This window comes from Equus caballus, chromosome 23 (genome assembly GCF_041296265.1).
Source record: "Equus caballus isolate H_3958 breed thoroughbred chromosome 23, TB-T2T, whole genome shotgun sequence".
NCBI lineage: Eukaryota > Metazoa > Chordata > Mammalia > Perissodactyla > Equidae > Equus > Equus caballus.
In genome coordinates this window covers 13,482,931-13,502,159 of record NC_091706.1, presented here as the reverse complement: position 1 = coordinate 13,502,159, position 19,229 = coordinate 13,482,931, and the positions used below count along the sequence as shown (strand labels likewise).

At 46.8% G+C, this 19,229-nt stretch overlaps 1 long non-coding RNA gene across 1 annotated transcript; it reads right to left on the bottom strand.

Moving 5' to 3' along the window:
- Nucleotides 1-755: 755 nt before the first annotated feature.
- On the bottom strand, nt 756-7,940 carry LOC138920496 (uncharacterized). Its single transcript, XR_011431763.1, has 2 exons — nt 7,837-7,940; nt 756-1,369 (listed from the first exon to the last, which is right to left on the bottom strand). It is a non-coding gene; the product is annotated as an uncharacterized lncRNA (long non-coding RNA).
- Nucleotides 7,941-19,229: the final 11,289 nt, after the last annotated feature.

Sequence of the window (19,229 nt, the reverse complement as noted above, 5' to 3'; positions counted from 1 at the left end):
GCGGAAGCCCAACTCTCCCGGCAGAACGTCACCTACCTCTCTGCCCCAGCTTTCCCATCCGAAACATTATTCTTCATTCAACAACACAAACGTTCTTGGTGCTTTAGCGAGTCAGGTTCAAGGCGAAAGCTTGTCTCCAAAGAACAGAGCTCCTAGGCCATATTCTATCTTGTTGTTACCAACTTAGGAAGCCTATGGATGCGTGCGTATGCTTGACTGAGAAATACCTGATACCGTGAGGCAGCGCTATGAAGAGTAGAGTCAAAGGAAAGTCTGTATGGTAGATTGCAGAATTGCTCTCAACTTTTTACCTCTCATGTATTTACATCTTCTTCCTTCTGACTAGAGGCAGAGACTGTTTTCCTGCCCCAGGGATGTTGGGTTTGACCATATGACTTCCTCGGCCAGTGGGATGTTAGTGGATCTGATGCAAACAAAAACTTGAAATGTGCTTGTGTGGCTCAGTTCGTCCTCTTGTGATTCTGTTGTCACCATGAGACTGTGTCCTGGATAGTTTGTCCATCCCAAAAGAAAAGGAAATATGAGGAACAGACCCAAACCAAATCTGCAGCCTGGAGTCAGGCTCAGCACAAAGCCAGCTGACTGCAGACGTGGGAGCTGGAAGACGTGGTAGACACTTATGGTTGTAGCCCCTGGTTTGGAGTGTTTTGTTTTGCAACAATATTATTGCAAAAGCTAATGGATACAGCCCGCATACATCAAGTTTCTCCAGAGGACAGAACCAATAGGACATATAGAGACACACAGAAGGAAATTTATTATGAGAGATTGGCTCAGGAGATTATGCAGGCTGAGAAGTCTGCAAGCTGGAGGCCCAGGAAAGCCAGTGGTGTAGTTCCAATCCAAACCTGAAGGCCAGAGGAGCACTGATGCCGGAAGGCAGGAGAAGACGGTGTCCCAGCTCAAGCAGAGAGCAAACTCGCCGTTCCTCAGCCTTTTTGTTCTGTTTGGGCCCTCAATAGATCTGGTGATGCCCACCTGCACTGGCGAGGGCAATCTTTACTCAGTCTACAGACTCAAATGCTAATCTCTTCTGCAAACAGCCTCAGAGACACACCCAGAAGTCATGTTTTACCAGCTCGCTGGGCATCCCTTAACCCAGTCAGCTTAACTCATAAACTTTACCATCACACAGTTTATTAGAGACTAGTTAAGTTCATGCCCTTTATTCTGTTAAGACAACTCAAGAAAGCGAGGGTGCCAGCACCACAGCTCCCTTCTGTAGCTTCGAGGAGCCAGTAGACCTGCTGTGGAGCTCTTCCTGCAGCAGCTCAAGTGAGGAGATCTGATAATGTGGAATTTGTGGGTAACTTCTAAGGCTGAACAATGGCCATCTGAGAAAGTTTGCCTGGCGGGGAGGAGAGGAATGAAATGTAGCAGTCATGAACAGGGCTGTGAAGTTCACGGCTGAGGTAAGATCATGAAATAAATACTGAGAGAAAAAGAGGCACATTGTGTGTATATTCCTCAGGAGCAAATTTCTCAGGCTCTGCCTCTGGGAGGGGAGTGAACGGTCTGCGTGTGTGTGTACCTGGGACTGTTGTTTTTGATTCTTTCTCTCTCTGGCTGTGGACTTGTTGGGATTACTCTGTGTACCCTGGTGTTTGGATGACCTCCTGACGTCGCCCTGTGACGATGCTTGGCCTTTGTGCCTGGGCCTGCATTTCTCTCTGTCCAGTCACTCTCTATGTGGTCCCCTTCACTAACCACGGCTCTAGACCCCATCTTGATGCCAGTGAGTGAAAATATGTCCATTTCCAGCCAGGACTCTCCAGTGAACTCCAATCTCTTACCATCCAGCTGCCAGCTTGAGGCTTCACTGATACGGATGATAGTTATCATTCACTAAACGTCACCCCCAAAATAACCCCTACCCTCCTTTCCATCTCAGTGAAAAGAAATTCCATCCTTTTGATTGCTCAGGCTAAAACGAAGGAATCATTTTGACTTCTCCCGTTTTTTCATTCCCTGTGTTCAATCTATTGGCAAATCCTGAGGCCTCTGTTTCAATGTGTATCAAGGATGCAACCGCCTCTCACTGCTGCCAAGGCCACTTCACTGGCCCAGGCCACCGCGTCTCCTCTCGATTGTTCAGTAGCCTCCGAACTGACTTTCTGCTTCAACCCTGGGCCGCTTTAGTCCGTCCTCAACACAGCGGCCACACTGATTCTGTTCAGATGGGAGTCAGACACGGCACACCTCTGCTTCCCATTCCACTCACAATGAGGACCAAAAGTTGTCCCGAGGCCCCCACACGCCCTCTGCCCTCCACTCCTTCCGCTCTCCCCCTAGATCACTCGTCTAGTTTCCCGGCTCCTCGCTTTTCTTCAGCACATCAAGCTCGCTGCCGCCTGAATGTCTTGGCGCTTGCTGTTCCTGCCTTCTGGAATGCCCCCCTTCCCCAGGACACGGCGTGGCTCCCTCTCTCTTTCAGGTCCTCACTCAAAAACCGGGTTCTCAGTGAGGAAGGTGCTTAGTAAAGACTTGTCAAATGAAAGAGTGGGCTGGATTGCCCAGAGAAAGGGTATTCTGGTCAGTGTCCCTGTTTGTTGAACTGCCCAGGCATGAATCCGGGCATCCCACATCAGCTCTGTCAGCGTCCTGCACCGGGTGCCTCCTCTTCTCCATCTCACTTAACTCTCCAACCATCTCAGGAGCCATGTGCTCTCGCCCCGGCGCTGGGGGAGCCCGTCTGAGTCCTGGGCTCACCTTGCCTGAACCGGTCTAGGCCTGGAGGATATTTCCTCTGCACTCTGGCCCCAGCTTAGAGGGACTGAGGGGTGTCCTCCTGCTGTCCCTCCAAGGCTCCTGAGTACTTGAAGTCACGGGGGAGCTTGGGGAAGATGGGCCCCCAAGAGCTTAAAGGTGACACCCAAGATGAGACAAGAGCCTAGCTCCGTGTTTGCTGAGTGAAACAGCAAAGGGCCTCTTGGCGAGGCTTCCCGGAGGCTCCCTGGGCATGGGACAGCAGAAAGAACAAGCTAAGATGATGAATACACTTAGATCATTTCCCTGCAGTGACGTTTGGTCACAGTTGGAGCAATATAAAAACCAGCCCAAACAACCGGAGGGTCCTGGGTGGTCTCAGAACCCTGAGGGATATAACTACATGTAATGGGGTGAAATTGAGCGGAGGAAAATGCCCTCCCTGGAAGCTGATTACATGGTGCCACCGGGTCCTAAGGAAGTGGTGAGATTCCCTCGCAGAAGCCATTTTGACCACTGAGGGAGGGGGTGTCCACAGGCCAGAGCGGAGGGGCAGCACTGCCCTGCACGGCCTCCTCAGGCCCCCAGCCCCTCTAGAAGGCAGCTGAGCTCTTTTCACGAAAGAACCCAAGTTTTAGACCAGGGTTGGGAAGTTTGATCTGAAAAAGCATTTTAAGAGATTGCACGGGAACTTTCTAGTATTTCCTGAGCTTGTGATTGAGAAATAGGAATGAGTTGTTTCTCTTCTCTAAGAATGACCTAGAAGCACCTCAGCATAGGTGGGGAGACACACATTGTGCTTAAAAAACAGCAAGCCTCCCGGAGCCAGCAGAGGCTGAGTCCGCCTCAGAAACTCAGACAGAGCTTGTGCTTGAATTCCTCTCCTGCGGCTCAGAGTCCATGTCAGGGGTTTCTGGTCAGATTTGGGGTAAGAACAGGCGATAGTGGCAAAGAAACGTCCCCTTTATCAGCATGCATGTGGGGATAGGTGGTAGAGGGGATTTTTTTTTTTTCTTTTTCCCAACTTGTTCAAGAAAACAAAGGACTTGAAACGATAGCCCTTCAGCCAAATTCAGTCACAGACATGTTTGGCTGGGTCCATATAGGGTTTTAGAAAGCTCTGAGTTAACATTTAAGAATCGTGAGATTTCACATGAATATCTGAATTTTGGGAATGTCCTGACAATTCGGGAGGTGTTGGAATTCCAGGCCACGCTCCCATGTGGCAGCAGTCAGTGGCACCCCTTCTCCCTGAGGACATCTCTCCCAGCTTACCTATGTCCCCACTAGGTGGGCCTCGTATACTGACATTGCCGCCTTATCCTGGGAGAATTTGAATTTGCCACTCCTGAAATAAAATTTATAGTCTTTTATTTCAAGAAGTAAGCCTGGGAATTTGAACCTTCAAGCAGTTGCTTCATAGCACAAATAAAATGGATGGGAGCAGGGGCTGTAACCTGAGAACAACGGCTCCGGGGTGTCTACGAAGGATGGGAAGAAAAGGGCCCTGCCTGGCACGGGCGGGGGTCCTAGAAGCAGGGCCCAGCCCAAGGGTCTTGTGCAAGGGTTCTGTTGGCCAGTGCTCTCAGGAGGGGGCAGGCTGAGGAAAGCAGGAAGCCAGGGAGGAGCTCACAAGGATGCTGTGACCCCACAGGGGCCCTGCACCTTGACTTGTCCCACTGAGGCAGGGGCTCCCTTTCCCACTCCGTGTCAGTCAGGCTTGGGGAGGCGGATGGTAGGAGCTCCCAGGGCAGGATTGGGAAGAAGGGTGTAAGCTTTTAGCAGAGGGGGCTGGGGGGTGGGCGCACTGGCTTGATAAATGGGATCTGTGTGGGACATTACCTCCCACTAACGGTCATAAAAGTATTGAAGTTTTACTGTAAGAGAATTAACAAATGTAGGAAAAATCATTACTTATCCCACAACGTAGAGATAATAATTGCTCATATTTATACACTGAATTACCCTTTCCTCTGAATTAAAATAACTTGGGCCCTCATTCCCCTAAATTGTAGGAAATCCAGTGCCCTTCCAAGTATTTCTAAGCACTGTGCAGAGGGGAGGGGAAGAGGGTAATGCCCAAAGGCCTCCTCTGTTGGCCTCTGAAGCTGATGGTCGTGACCCCCCGGAGGCTGCTTCCATGACTGGGCTGGGCCAGGACACCTCAGCAGAGCTGTCCTGAGAAACACTGGCTGCCCTGAGAGCTGACTGTGGCTGAGGACTCCCCGAGGGCTTTGCCGAACCGCCCTCAGGCTGCATGGCAATCTAAGACACTTCTACCCAGCACTCCTTCCTGCTCTCCTCCTCTGGAGGCCAGATCTGCAGTGTGCCTGCCTTCCCTCCCAGCCGTCTGCAGCCCCAGCTTCTCCCCGGGTGTTTCCCGTAATAAAATCCTTGCGTGTTTCACCCCGTCTCGGCATCTGCTTCTCAGACCTGCACTGACGCACAATGCTTACATTCTGCGAGGTCTAACTGCTGCTCCCTACACCACCTGTGGTTGCCTCCAGCCATCCTGGCCTCTTCCTCAGCAGGAGAATTCTGGGTGCAGGGGCTGGAATGCCCAAAGGAGGAAAGAAAAGCAGATTCACGCCCCAAACACTCATTTGGCTACTTAACAGCTTTCTCCTGGCCTTCTTTTTGTTAGGATCCGTCTCTCAGGTGCTGAATCTTGCACGCACTTGGAAGCCCACCCAGGAGGCCAGAGAAAGGCCGGACCAGAAACAGAGGCTGTGCCTCGTTCCTCAGTCAGACTGGGGAAGCCGCACCGTGTCTTGACTCTGAGCCTTATCTTCTCTCTTCTATCATGCCCTGGCTCCTTGTTCCTCATCTTGCACAGCTGAGACTTGACTTCAGGGTCACCTTCTTATTCTCTGTTCCCCACAGTGGGCTCCTTACCTGGTTTTCTGATTTTGGCACTGAGGTTTTGGTTCCCTCTTATAGAGATGCTGTCCAAGCCCCGCCCACATCCCCCTGACATTCACCTCCATACACCCAAGGCTGCTCACTGCAGACACCTGTGAGAGCTTTTTCTGATCACGGGAGCTACTTGGCCTGAGCTCAGCCCAAGGAGAGCTGTAAAGTTAATGTCCCTGAAGCAGCTCTGACCGACGATGGACAAGGCATTGGATAAATGCCCTGGCTTCTTGCCTCCTGGTTAGGATAACTCTGAGGAGCTCTACGCCACCTCCAGGGTTTCCCACAGGCTTGCTGTCGGGAGCAACTGGCTTGGACACGCACCCTTCGTCCTCTTCCCCTCCGTCTGCGCACTCCCATACCAGTGGGAGGTACTTCCAAGAACTACCTTCCAACGAAAGCACTACCACTGGAGTCCTCACCCTGAGGTCTGTTTCAGGACATCAGAGCAAGCTCTCTCCCCTGCTCTCTGCTGCTCTGGGGTGGATCTCTGCATGGGTGAGAACTCTGTGGAGCAGGGGCCAGGGTGGGCACATGAGGACCGGTGCTGTCCTGCAGGTCTATGGGGTCACTGCTGAGAACACTGAAGAGGAGCCCCGCTTCTTAGGAGGCCGAGGGGGCAGGAGGCTCGGCCTGAGGACTGGGATGAGGGGCTGCAGAAGAGGACCCTTGGACTCGATTTGGCCCATGGGATGATTTTGTTTGGGCTGGCCGTTTTTCAAACTTGAATTTGTTGCCAAAACTGGAAGAGTTCACATAAAAATCCACATTTGTGTCTTGTCTGGAGGAATTAGGAGATGTGGCTGACAATGCTGGCCAGCAACCTCTTCTCAGGCCAATGATATGCCCTAATTGAGCGGCTATCACCTCTTTCAGACAGGGCTCGTCTGTCCCAGGTCTCCACTGTCTCCACCTGGCTGGCCTCATTTGTGTCCTTGGCTTCATGGGATCCTGTAGGCATTTGGGCTTGCGGTCCTGTTTTAGGACCACTGGGGCCCTAGAACTGGAGCAAAAGCACATGGCCCTGTGCTAAATCACCTGGACGGAATGGTGAGGGGACATGGACAGTGCTGCTGTCAAGCCCTGGGTTTGCTATCAGGTGGCTGATGGGCCATGCTTATTTCAGGAGCCCAGCACCTTCTTAAGAGAACAATGCCCAAAAGGCCAACAGCTCCCTGAACGTGAAGCTTCTAGGCCAGTTGTTCTTAACCCCTGGCCTTAGCTGCTAAAAATACCAAGATTTAGGCCCATCCTCAGGCAATCTGGTGTGACTGGTCGTGGTTGACCCAGGGTATTGACGTTTTTAAGAGTGCTGGTGTGTGCTGGAGTAGGCCTGTCGAGCTCAGGAGAGTCCACGGCACGTATCTCTTGTTGAAATTGGCCGCAGTGGGAGTATTTACACCACAGAGCTCACCCCATTCCTCCAGAGAGCCTGTTGTGGGACTTTCCCAGCACACCACTGAGGAGTTCCCTGTCATTCTAATGGGAGTCATGACGTGAGCTGTGTCCTTGGCAGGGATTAATACCCCCGATGTGGGATTTGTTGTCCACTTTGGGGCAGAAGTCTCTACACACAGAAGGCCTTAGGTCTAAGCCGTTGGAGGCCACATTGAGTCTTTAATTCAACTTTAGAGTTGAAATCTCTATTCTTCTGCCCATTAACTGTGTGACCTTGGATAAAATGTCCTCACCCTCTGAACCTCTGGCTTCCTGTCAATTTGACAAGAATAGCATTATTTACCTCTCAGAAGGGTTGTTAGAATGAAACGACATACCACAAATCGGTCATCTGCCATAGTGGCTGCCATAGAGTCCTACTCCACAAATGCCATTTGTCTTTGCCCTTGTCTGAAAGGGACACGAAGCACACAGCATTGTTTACAGAGCCTCCCGCAAGGAGCTGTTTCGTGACCACTGACTGCTGGTCTTAGTGAGTGGTGGTGGAAGCCCACTTGCAGTCCGGCTGGGAAGAACCACAATGCACCAGTTCTTGAGCGGCTGGGCACGGGCCTGGGGGTGGGGGCTGTGGGGGGTGGGAGGTGGAGTTATTTTGCAGTTGGAAATGACTTTTCCAACTATGACTGCTTTCCCTGATACAGGAAAATCAGGAGCTGTTGTCCATTGAAAGAAAAAAGAGCTACATTAATTACAGTCTCACCCATGACAATTTACTCTGACTAAAATCTTGCCACTCACCATTTCATATGATCTCTTTTAACCTGAAAAGCAGCTCTTTTGCTCTCTTTCTAACCCAGCCCCAGTATTTAGCGGGGTAATGGGATTTATGATTTTGTTTACATCAGTCTCCGTGGCGATCCACCATAAAAGATCAGTTGCTTGGCAACTTGGCATTGTGGTGCCGCAATGGAGGGTGGAATTTTTTGTCTCTCTGAAGTGAGGGCTTAAGGAATAATGAAAACTTCTGCTCATACTTCTCATGAATGCTTTTATTTTCAAGGTCAACCAAATGTTTTTTCAGGAAAGACTAATGCACTTTTCTTCAAGCAATATACCGTAAAATGTTTCTCCAAGATTATCCTGTCTCTGAGCAGAAGACAACTGGGTCTAGATGTTTTTATTTTCTCCTTGCTGTTGCAAAATTAGGTTTGAGTGACTCTGGGCCCGTCATAATGGAGTAGGTCTCTCTCATTTACCGGCATTTTCTGCACTCATTAGCAAATGCCCTTTTTTTTTAATGAGCTGCTATACACTCTGAATCACTTCTTGTCTTAGAAACCAGGTTCATTTGCCGTGCAGTTGGTTTACCACGATCCCTTTGATGATGGGGTCAATGTTAGCAGAGGCCTGCAGGGCACAAAACAGGACCCCAATTTCCCTCTGAGGTTCCTATTGACTATAGGCATTTCTGTGAGTGATCAAAGGGCCTGTTTTAAAACTTGCAAATGCCCTTTCCTGACCTCTTTCCCAACATGGGCACACATGCAGGGAGGAGCAGTTGACTCATAGGGATATGTGTGGACGCAGCCCATGCTGGAGGTGTGGAAGCCATGGTGGGAATTAGGATGAGGATGACAGTAGCCAGCTGAACTCTAGCCATGTACGTTGCATTGAGTATCTCATTGGATTCTTACAACAGCACTTAGCCACATGTACTCAGCTGGGGTCCAGTCACGGTTGCTCTAGCAATTGAGACCCCCTAATCCATGACTCCCCACCAGCTTATGCCTCCCCTGACTCATCCCATCACTAATTTCTCCTTACAGTTGTTCTCTCATGAGGAACTCAGAGCTCAACTTCTCTTGGTGAGTGATCCCCCATTGTCCCAGTCACAGGCCCATCCTCACCCTGAGCTAAGTTTAAACCAAAGACTTTTTTACATCCATATTAGCTGTGCTAATAATCTACTTGATAGTGACCAGCTTAAAGTCTGCTAGGCGGTGACATCTGTGAACCAGTGTATCACAAAGTTGAACACGCATGGGAATCACTTGCAGGTCTTGTTAATGGGCAAATTCCTAAGCCTCACCCTCAGAGATCTGATTTACAGGTCTAAGGTGAGGCCCAGGAATTTGTATTTCTAACAAGCACCCAGATGGTATGGCTGGCCCCCTGGCCCCACCATGAGCAGCAGTATGCTCAGCATTTCAACCTGGCCTCTGTCCTGAAGTCTGTAAGCATTGCAGTTTTTGCATGAGACTGTATGTAGGGTCAGTAAATGTTTGATAAGACACTTTATGATACCCAATTTTCATCTCACTTCTTGCCAAGGACTTGGCAAATCTTATGTTTGTGGACTGTTTACAATTTACATGCATTATGTTACGTTTGTGGAGTGGTTTATAATTTACATGCATTATGTTATTTGGCCCAGTGGGGTATGGTTTTGTCCACTTTACAAATTAAGCAATGGAGGCTGAGATTTACTTACGTTCAAAGAGTGCTCTATAGACTCTGAGCCAGGCCTTTGGATGCTAAGTCCTGTAGTCTGTTCACTCCACCATAGCTGCTCACCTCCATTTCCTGTCGTGAAGGGGTTTTCTCAATGCTATGAGGCAGTGGAATACACACTATCTGAGTGCGACAGAGATAGAACTTAGGTGAGAAAAGGAATCCCAAAATAGAGGCTGCGAGAGTGATGTCAGCATCACGGCAGAGTGAGTTGTTCCTTTAGTCTCTTCCCCCCAAGTTACAACTAAATGGACATTCGTTAACCAGCAGAGGATTCCCTGCACAGCATGATAGGACATCTGAGAGATCCACACAGCTGCACATCTGAAGGTAGGTGGACTGGATCCCTGGGAGGCAGTGGAACTAGATGAGAGCACCCCTCCCGCTCCCCGACAGCAGGGAGCCAGGTTGCAGATACTCACACAGCAAGAGTACCAATGTAAGAGGAAGTGTGCCCATGTGTGAATGCTTTCAGAGTTGTAGCCTGGCCTGCAGGAGTGCCCACTGTGCCATGGTGGCCTTACCAGTGTGAATGCTCTACACCAAGTGGCAACAGCTCAGCCCTTGAAAAAGTGCCCACCTCTGTATTGCAGTGCAGGGGAGAAGGTGCCCCACCCATTCAGAAGGCCCCCTGTCTGCAGAGCACAGCAGTCCATGAGACCCACTGATTGGCAGTTCAGCCCTGTGAAGGCACCTGCCCACTACGTGCAGTGCAGGTGAGAGGATTCCCCACCTGCTCAGAAGACACTCTGCCTGTGAAGCACAGCAGCCCAGGGGACACACTCAGTGCAGCTCATCCCCCACATAGGTGCCTCTCCTGCCTAGTGCAGAAGCTCAGCTGATCCTCTACCAAGTGCAGTGGCTCCACTCACCTGTCTGCCAAGCACAGAGGCCCTGCCTAGAGTGCATCACCAGTCAACCCAGTGCTGAGGCCCTGCCCATGTGAGTGCAACCTACAGAACAACTGAGGACAGCCCATGCAAATGCAGAGCAGACCTACCCATACAACTTCCAGCAGATGGGGCAGGATCAGAAAACACAGCTCCTGCTCCCCCAGTGGTAGCAGGTGGAATCTGGTACCACCACAAATGTGCCAGCAAAGGATCAACTGATCAAGTACCATGAAGAAGTACAGTAACACTTCAGAGCAGAAGGAAAATGACAAGTCTCTGGAGACCAATCCTGAAGTCACAGAAGTTTACAATCTAAATGACAGAGAATTCAAAATAGTTGTTATAAAGAAACTCAATGAGTTACAAGAAAACTCAGAAATACTGTTCAATGAGCTCAAGAATACAATTAATGAGCAGAAAGAATACTACACCAAAGAGATTGAACCTCTAAAAAAAACCAGACAGAAATTCTGCATATGAACACAATTAATGAGATAAAAAAATAATCTAGAAACCATAAAAAAAAGAGCTGATGTTATGGAGGACAGAATTAGTGAATTAGAGGACAGAAATGTTGAAATGCTTCAGGTGAGGAAAGAGAACTAAGTTTTTTTAAAAATGAAATTCCTCAATAAATATCCAACTTAATTTGGAAAAGCAATATAAGGATTATAGGTATTCCAGAGGGAGAAGGGAGGGAGAAAGGAACAGAGTGCTTGTTCAAAGAAATAATAGCTGAGAACTTCCAGAACCTGGGAAAGAAACTGGACTTACAAGTACATGAAGCCAATGGAACTCCTAATTACATCAATGCAGAAAGACCTTCTCCAAGGCAGATAATGGTGAAACTGGCAAAAGTCGATGACAAAGAAAAAATATTAAGGGTAGCAAGGTAGAAGAAAATAACTTACAAAGGAACTCCTATCAGGCTTTCAGAAGACTTCTCAGCAGAAACCTTACAGACTTTTGAATGATATATTCAAAATACTGACAGACAAAAACGTTCAGCCAAGAACACTCTATCCAGTGAAATTATCCTTCAGATACAATGGGGAAATACAAGCTTTCCCAGATAAACAAAACCTGAGGGAGTTCATCACCACTAGACCTCCCTGACAAGAAATGATGAAGGAAGACCTCCAACCTGTAACAAAAAGGCAAAGGTTTACAAGGCCTTGAGCAGAGAGATAAACAGACAGACAAAAATCAGAAAACTGCAGCTGTCTATCAGAACAGGTTAGTAAACAATTATAACCTAAAAGATAAAGGGAAGGAAAGCATGAAAAGTAACTATAAACACGTCAATTTAGTCACAAATTTACAAGAGAAAAAAGAATAATTTGTGACAATAATGACTCAGGAGGGGAAGAGGTAAGGGATGGAACCTGCTTAGGCTAATGGAGATATGAGGTTTTCAGAAAATGGACTAGCTCATCCATGAGATCTTTTATACAAACCATATGGTAACCACTAAATAAAAAATCAGAGCAGAGTCACAAATCATAAATAAGGAGAAAATAGAGAGAACCATCACAGAAAACCACCAAAGTGAAATGGCAGTCAGCAACAGAAGGGAAAAGAAAGAATGGAAATGTAGAACATCCAGAAAACACGAGATAAAATGGTGGTATTAAGCCCTCATATATCAATAATCACTCTAAATGTAAATATATTGAATTCTTCAATCAAAAGACAAGGAGTGGCTGGATGGGTTAAAAAGCAAGACCCAGCAATATGCTGCATCCAGGAAACAGAGTGAAGGGATGGAAGATGATACTCCAGGCAAATGGCAAGGAAAAGAAAGCAGATGTTGCCATACTTACATCAGACAAAGCAGACCTCAAGATAGAAAAGGCAATGAAAGACAAAGAGGGGCAGTATATATTGATAAAAGTGACATTCCACCAAGAGGGCATAACACTTATGAACATATATGCACCTAACACAGGAGCACCTACTATTTCTGTAGTATATAAAGCAACTACTAACAGAACTAAAAGGAGAAGTTGACAGCAACACAATAATAGTAGGAGACCTCAACACCCCACTTACATCAATGCATAGACCATCCAGACAGAAAGCCAACAAGGAAACAGTGTCCTTAAATGAAACACTAGACCAGGTGCACTCAATAGATTTATATAGAACATTCCATCCCAAAACAGCAGAATACACATTCTTCTCAAGTACACATGGAACATTCTCAAATATAGACCATATGTAGGGAAACAAGATAAGCCACAATAAATTTAAGAAGATTGAAATCACATCAAGCATCTTTTCTGACCATCATGCTATGAAACTATAAATCAACTACAAGAAAAAACCTGGGAAAGACACAAATATGTGGAGATTAAACAACATGCTACTGAATAACCACTGGATCAATGAAGACATCCAAAGAGAAATCAAAGAATACCTGTAAGCAAATGAAATTGAAAACACAACATACCAACTCTTATGGGATGCAGCAAAAGTGGTGCTAAGAGGGAAATTTATAGCAATACAGAACTACCTCAACAAACAAGAAAAACCTCAAATAAATAATTTTAAACTACACTTACCAGAACTAGAAAAAAAAGAACAAATCCCAATGTCAGCAGAAGGAGGGAAATAATAAAACTTAGAGCAGAAATAAGTGAAATAGAGACTGAAAAAACAATAGAAAGGATCAATGAAACAAAGAGCTGATTCTTTGAGAAGATAAACAAAACTGACAAACCCTTAGCCAGACTCACTAAGAAAAGAAGAGAGAAGGTGAAAATAAATAAAACTAAAAATGAAAGATGACAAATTACAACGGGTACCACAGAAATACAAAGAATTATAAGAGAATACTATGGAAAACTATATGCCCACAAATTGGATAACCTAGAAGACATGGATAAGTTCTTTGACCCATACAACCTCCCAGAACTGAATCAAAAAGAGAGAATCTGGATAGACCAATCACAAGTAAAGAGATAGAAACAGCAACAAACTCCCTCCCCCGCCCCCCCAAAAATAGAGGACCAGATGGCTTCTCTGGAGAATTCTACTTAACATTCAAACGAGAGTTAACACCTGTACTTCTCAAACTATTCCAAAAAATTGAAGAAGATGGAATGCTTATAAACTCATTTTATGAGGCCAGCATCACCCTGATCCCAAAACCAAGCAAAGACAACACAAAGAAGGAAAATTACAGGCCAATATTGCTGATGAACATAGATGCAAAAACCCTCCACAAAATATTGGCAAATCGAATGCAGCAATACATTAAAAGTATCATACACCATGATCAAATGAGATTTATACCTGGGACATAGGGATGGTTCAACATCAGTAAATCAATCAATGTGGTACACCATATTAACAAAATGAGGAATAAGAATCACATGAGTATCTCAATAGATGCAGAGAAAGCATTTGACAAGGTCCGACATCCATTTATGATAGAATCCCTCAATAAAATGGGCATAGAAGGAAAGTACCTCAACATAACAAAGGCCATATATGATAAACCCATAGCCAACATCATACTTAATGGTGGAAAACTGAAAGCCATTTCTCTGAGAACAGGAACAAGACAAGGGTACCCACTCTTGCCATTCCTATTCAACATAGTACTGGAGGTTTTGTCCAGAGCAATTAGGCAAGAAAAATAAATAAAAGGTATCTAAATTGAAAAGGAAGAAGTAAAACTCTTGCTATTTGTGGATGACATGATTCTATATGTAGAAACCCCTAAAGAATCCACTAGAAGACTATTAGAAATAATCAACAACTACAGAAAAGTTGCAGGGTACAAAATCAACCAACGAAAATCAGTTGCATTTCTAAACACTAATAACAAACAAGCAGAAAGAGAAGTCAAGAATAACATCCCAATTACAAGCACAATAAAAATAATAAAATATCTGGGGATAAATATAACCAAGGAGGAGAAAGACATACACTGAAAACTATAAGACATTATTGAAGGAAATTGAAGACATAAAGAAATGGAAAGATATTCCATGCTCATGGATAGAAAGAATAAACATAGTTAAAATGTCCATACTACCCAAAGCAATTTACAGATCAATCAGAATCCCAATGACATTCTTCATGGAAATAGAACAAAGAATCCTAAAATTTACATGGAACAACAAAAGACCCTGAATAGCCAAAGCAATCCTGAGAAAAAAGAACAAAGCTGGAGGCACCACAATTCCTGACTTCAAAATATCCCACAAGGCTATAGTAATCAAAATAACACGGCACTGACACAAAAACAGACACACAGATCAATGGCACAGAGCTGAAACCGCAGAAATAAACCCACACATCTATGGACAGCTAATCTTCAACAAAGGAGCCAAGAACATGCAATCAAGAAAGGAAATTCTCTTCAATATATGGTATTGGGAAAACTTGACAGCCACAGGCAAAAGAATGAAAGTAGACCATTATCTTACACCATACATAAAAATTAACTGAAGATAGGTTAAAGATTTGAATGTAAGACCTGAAACTATAAAACTCCTAGAAGAAAATATAGGCAGTACGCTCTTCGACATCGGTCATACTAGCATCTTTTCAAACACTGTTGTCTACTCAGGCAAGGGAAACAAAAGAAAAAATAAACAAATGGGATTATGTCAGACTAAAGAGCTTCTGGAAGGCAAAGGAAACCATGAACAAAATGAAAAGACAACCCACCAACTGGGTGAAAATATTTGCAAATCATATATCTGACAAGGGGTTAATTTCCAAAATATATAAAGAACTCATACAACTCAACACCAAGAAAACAAACAACCTGATCCAAAAATGGGCAGAGGATATGAACGGACATTTTTCCAAAGAAGATATACAGGTGGCCAGCAGACACATGAAAAGATGTTCAACATCACTAATTATTATGGAAATGCAAATCAAAACTACAACGAGATATCACCTTACACCTGTCAGAATGGCTACAATTAACAAGACAAAAAAGAACAAATGTTGGAAAAGATGTGGAGAAAAGGGAACTCTCATACACTGCTGGTGGGAATGCAAACTGGTGCAGCCACCATGGAAAACAGTATGGAGATTTCTTAGAAAATTAAAAATAGAAATACCATACGGTCCAGCTATCCCGTTACTGGGTATCTATCCAAACAATGTGAAATCAGCAATACAAAGAGATCTGTGCACCCCCATCTTCATTGCAGCATTATTCACAATAGCCAAGACGTGGAAGCAACCCAAGTGCCCAACAACTGATGACTGGGTAAAGAAGATATGGTGTGTGTATATATATATATATATACACAATGGAATACTACTCAGCCATAAAAAAGACAAAATCATCCCATTTCCAACAACATAGATGGACCTTGAGGGTATTATGTTAAGTGAAATAAGCCAGACAGAGAAAGACAAACACTGTATGATTTTACTCACATGTGGAAGATAAAAAAATACATGAATAAAGAGAACAGATTAGTGGTTGCCAGAGGGGAAGTGGGGGGAGGTGGGCAAAAGGAGTAAAGGGGCACAAATATATGGTGATGGACAAAAACCAGACTATTGATGGTGAGCACAATGCAGTCTATACAGAAACTGATATATAATAACGTACACCTGAAATTATATAATGTTATAAACCAATATGACCTCAATAAAATAATTTAAAAAAATAGAGGCTGTGAGTTTGAGCTCCAACCATTGAGTCAGTACCAAAGTCTCCAGGCATTGAGTGGAGGTAACAGTATTTCTATCTCATAGTTTTGTGCAGAACGTTAAATGTGTGCAGTGAGTTTGTCCTAGAGTGAGCTGTTACCAGTATTCCTAGTGAATAAGAGACCATGCTCGAAGTTCCAGGACATGAGGCTACTGCTCCTATTGATTCTGGATGTTTCACAGGCAAAGACATATTCCTGTGATCTTCAACTCTGAACCGCTGATACAATTTGCAGAACATCATTTTTGACAGATTAAGTCTTGGGTCTGAGGTGGTCCTTTTCATTTGGGAATGTGGAAATCCATGGTTGTAGGTCATTTTATCTCTTTTCTTCCTTTGACTCAAATTAAAGCACTTGAAACAGGGTTTAAGAAACTGGTTGTTTACAGGGTGGCTGGAGGCCGAGTGGCCAAGTTGGTGCCCCGCTTTGGCAGCTTGGGGTTCGCCAGTTTGGATCCTGAGCACAGACCTCCACACCGCTCATCCAGCCATGCTGTGGTGGCATCCCACATAGAAGAACTGGAAGGACCTGCAACTAGGATCTACAACCATGTACTGGGGCTCTGGGCAGAAAACAATAACAAAAAGAGGAAGTCTGGCAACAGGTGTTAGCTCAGGGCCAATCTTCCTTACGAAAAAGAGCAAAAATAATGTAAAAAAAAAAAAAGAAAAGAAAAGAAACTGGTTGTTCAACCTACTGGTGTGTAACAGCTAACTCGTGTGTAAGCATGTTACTGAAGAGTCAGGGATCTCTGGAGAAAAATGACAATAACATCTATTTGTCAAGCACTTACAAGGGCCAGTCACAGCCATGGCGTAAGGGCCCGTGGGATGCCAGGGACCGGGAGTGCCAGGGTCCCAGGCTTGGAGCACACCCTGCTCGAGCTGGCGTTCGAGCTCACGCAGCTCCGTCTCCAAACCAGCTTCTTAACCACTCTGATATATCACATGCTCCTCAACAAAAACCCCAAATGTACCACTAGTTAACAAAAAAATAATAATAGTCTAAATTTGGGAAAAGAGCCTTCTGCCTCCTTTCTTACCTAAGCTTGGGCCATTTTCTGAACTGGCAAGTCCTAGTGCACGATTTATTTCCCTGCAAGTTTCTTGCCCCGCAAAGCCCAGTAGTAGGACATATTCAAGGATTGAGGGGAAGGAGAGAGGAAGTGAGGGGCAAGGGGAGCCTCGAGGCAGGAGGCAAAAGGCAAAGAGCCTGAGCCACCGACGCTTCCGAAGGGCGCCCGGCCGCGTGGCCCCCAGTGCGGGTCGGAGGGTGCGCAGCAGGGCTGGGCGGCCCGGGGATCCCTGGGGGTTCGCTGAGCGATCCCAGGGCTGATTAGTGAACTCCGCAGCCTGCTTCAACCTCAGAGCGTCGGCGGCACTGCCTGCAAAGTCCCCCTGTCAAGCGCTGAAGACCTCCTGGGTGGCCCTGGCCTGTGCCACCTGCGGCTCCCTGCTGCCGCCTGGCACAGACGCCGTCAGAAGGGATAAGCTCGCGGGATGAGCAGGCGTCCTGCACGGCAGCTAGAATCAGCTACATTTTCCAGACCTGGAGACCGAGGCTTAAGGAGGTTCAGGAAGATGAGCGGGAACACACAGCTCCTAAGTCAAAGGCCCGGGCAAGGCAAACCTCGGTCCGCCAACTCTCAACTACCTGTCCCCTCCGCGCGGCGCCGCCTTGCCGGGGCGGCCGGGCCCCGGGGATCTGCCGCACTGGGAGAGGGCCCGGACCCGGGGATCTGCCGCACTGGGAGAGGGCCCCTGGGAGAGAAGGTGCTCGTGGAGAGGCTGCGTCTCCTCGAGCCCGCCTTCGCCCCAGGCTGCCTGGCAGAGAGGCCGGAGGGTTTTCACAGGTGTGGGAGGGCGCTGCACGGTGTTCGTGGGCCACAACGGGCATGTCCCTGTACCTTGACCTAACTGGGACTCAGTGTGGCACCTCCTTGAGGCTCAGGCGATGCTGGTGAAGGAATGTTGGCCCAGCCTGAGCTCTGTTTCATTGTACTCGCCTCTGCCTCGAAAAGCCCAGGGAGAAGGTGCGAGTGACTCTCAACAGGGACGGACCCTCCAGAAGCTTTTCTGAGTGAAAAAGACAAATCATAGATGTATAGCCTACCATTCATGTGAAGACATATTCGCACAAAAATACTATCAAGTTTCTGAGTGCACGTAAGTGCGCACACTTGCATGACCACATGCGCACACGGATCTGGAAGGAGTTATGCTAACTTTGGCTGCCTTAGAGGGTGGGGGTGGAGTGGTGGTCAAGAAGGACTTCAGCCTTATCCAAATGTTTTAATTTTGAAAAGCAGAATGCATTTAAACACTAAATTAAAAACGATAGTTAAAAAAGAAAAAAGCAGCCTCTTGCTGCGAGGGCCACCTGAGGGGCGCCATGTTGACAGCTCCGCACTGACCATCCCTGAGTGACCGAGGCTGGGAGGCTTCTCTGTACGGTTCTCTACCTTCAGTCTCTGTGTTTGAAGCAAAAGAGTGGCGGCTGTGCCGAGGTCCCGCGGTCCTTCAGGTTCAGGTCAGGCAGCAGCCCTGGGAAGGGAAGCCCTTCCCCCAGGGTTGTGGCCTCTCTTTCTCATAGGCCTTTCAATTCTTCCATTCTCTCCCACTCGAGGGTCTTTGATCCATTGATTTTGCTACAGGAAGGGTAAATGGAGAAGGCTTAAGGGTCTTTCCTTCCAGACACGTCCGAATTTTAGCAGGGAGTGAAGAGAGGGCGTTCTGGGGGGAGGGACGTGCAGGGTCTGGGACGCTGGCAGCCAGGTATGTGCAGGTGCTCCTGCTGCTCACATGCAGGCTGCCTCTGCCTCGGGCCACAGCGACACGGGAGCTTTGCGGTCTGCAGAGCAGGCAGATTCTTTCTAACAGGGAATTCCTTCTCAACTCATTAGCCACAGGATTAAACAGATACTGCTTTACCTTAATCTCTGATAATCCCAAATAATCTCCCCCTTGAAGATGACAAAGTCCTCAATGGGGTTGACTCATATGTCCTCAAGGCTTGGGCAGCTGGGCGCCTGCGGAAGCACAAACTGTCTCCCTCCGCTGGTTCCGACTCCAGTGTCTGGGTGGGGCCCTGGAGC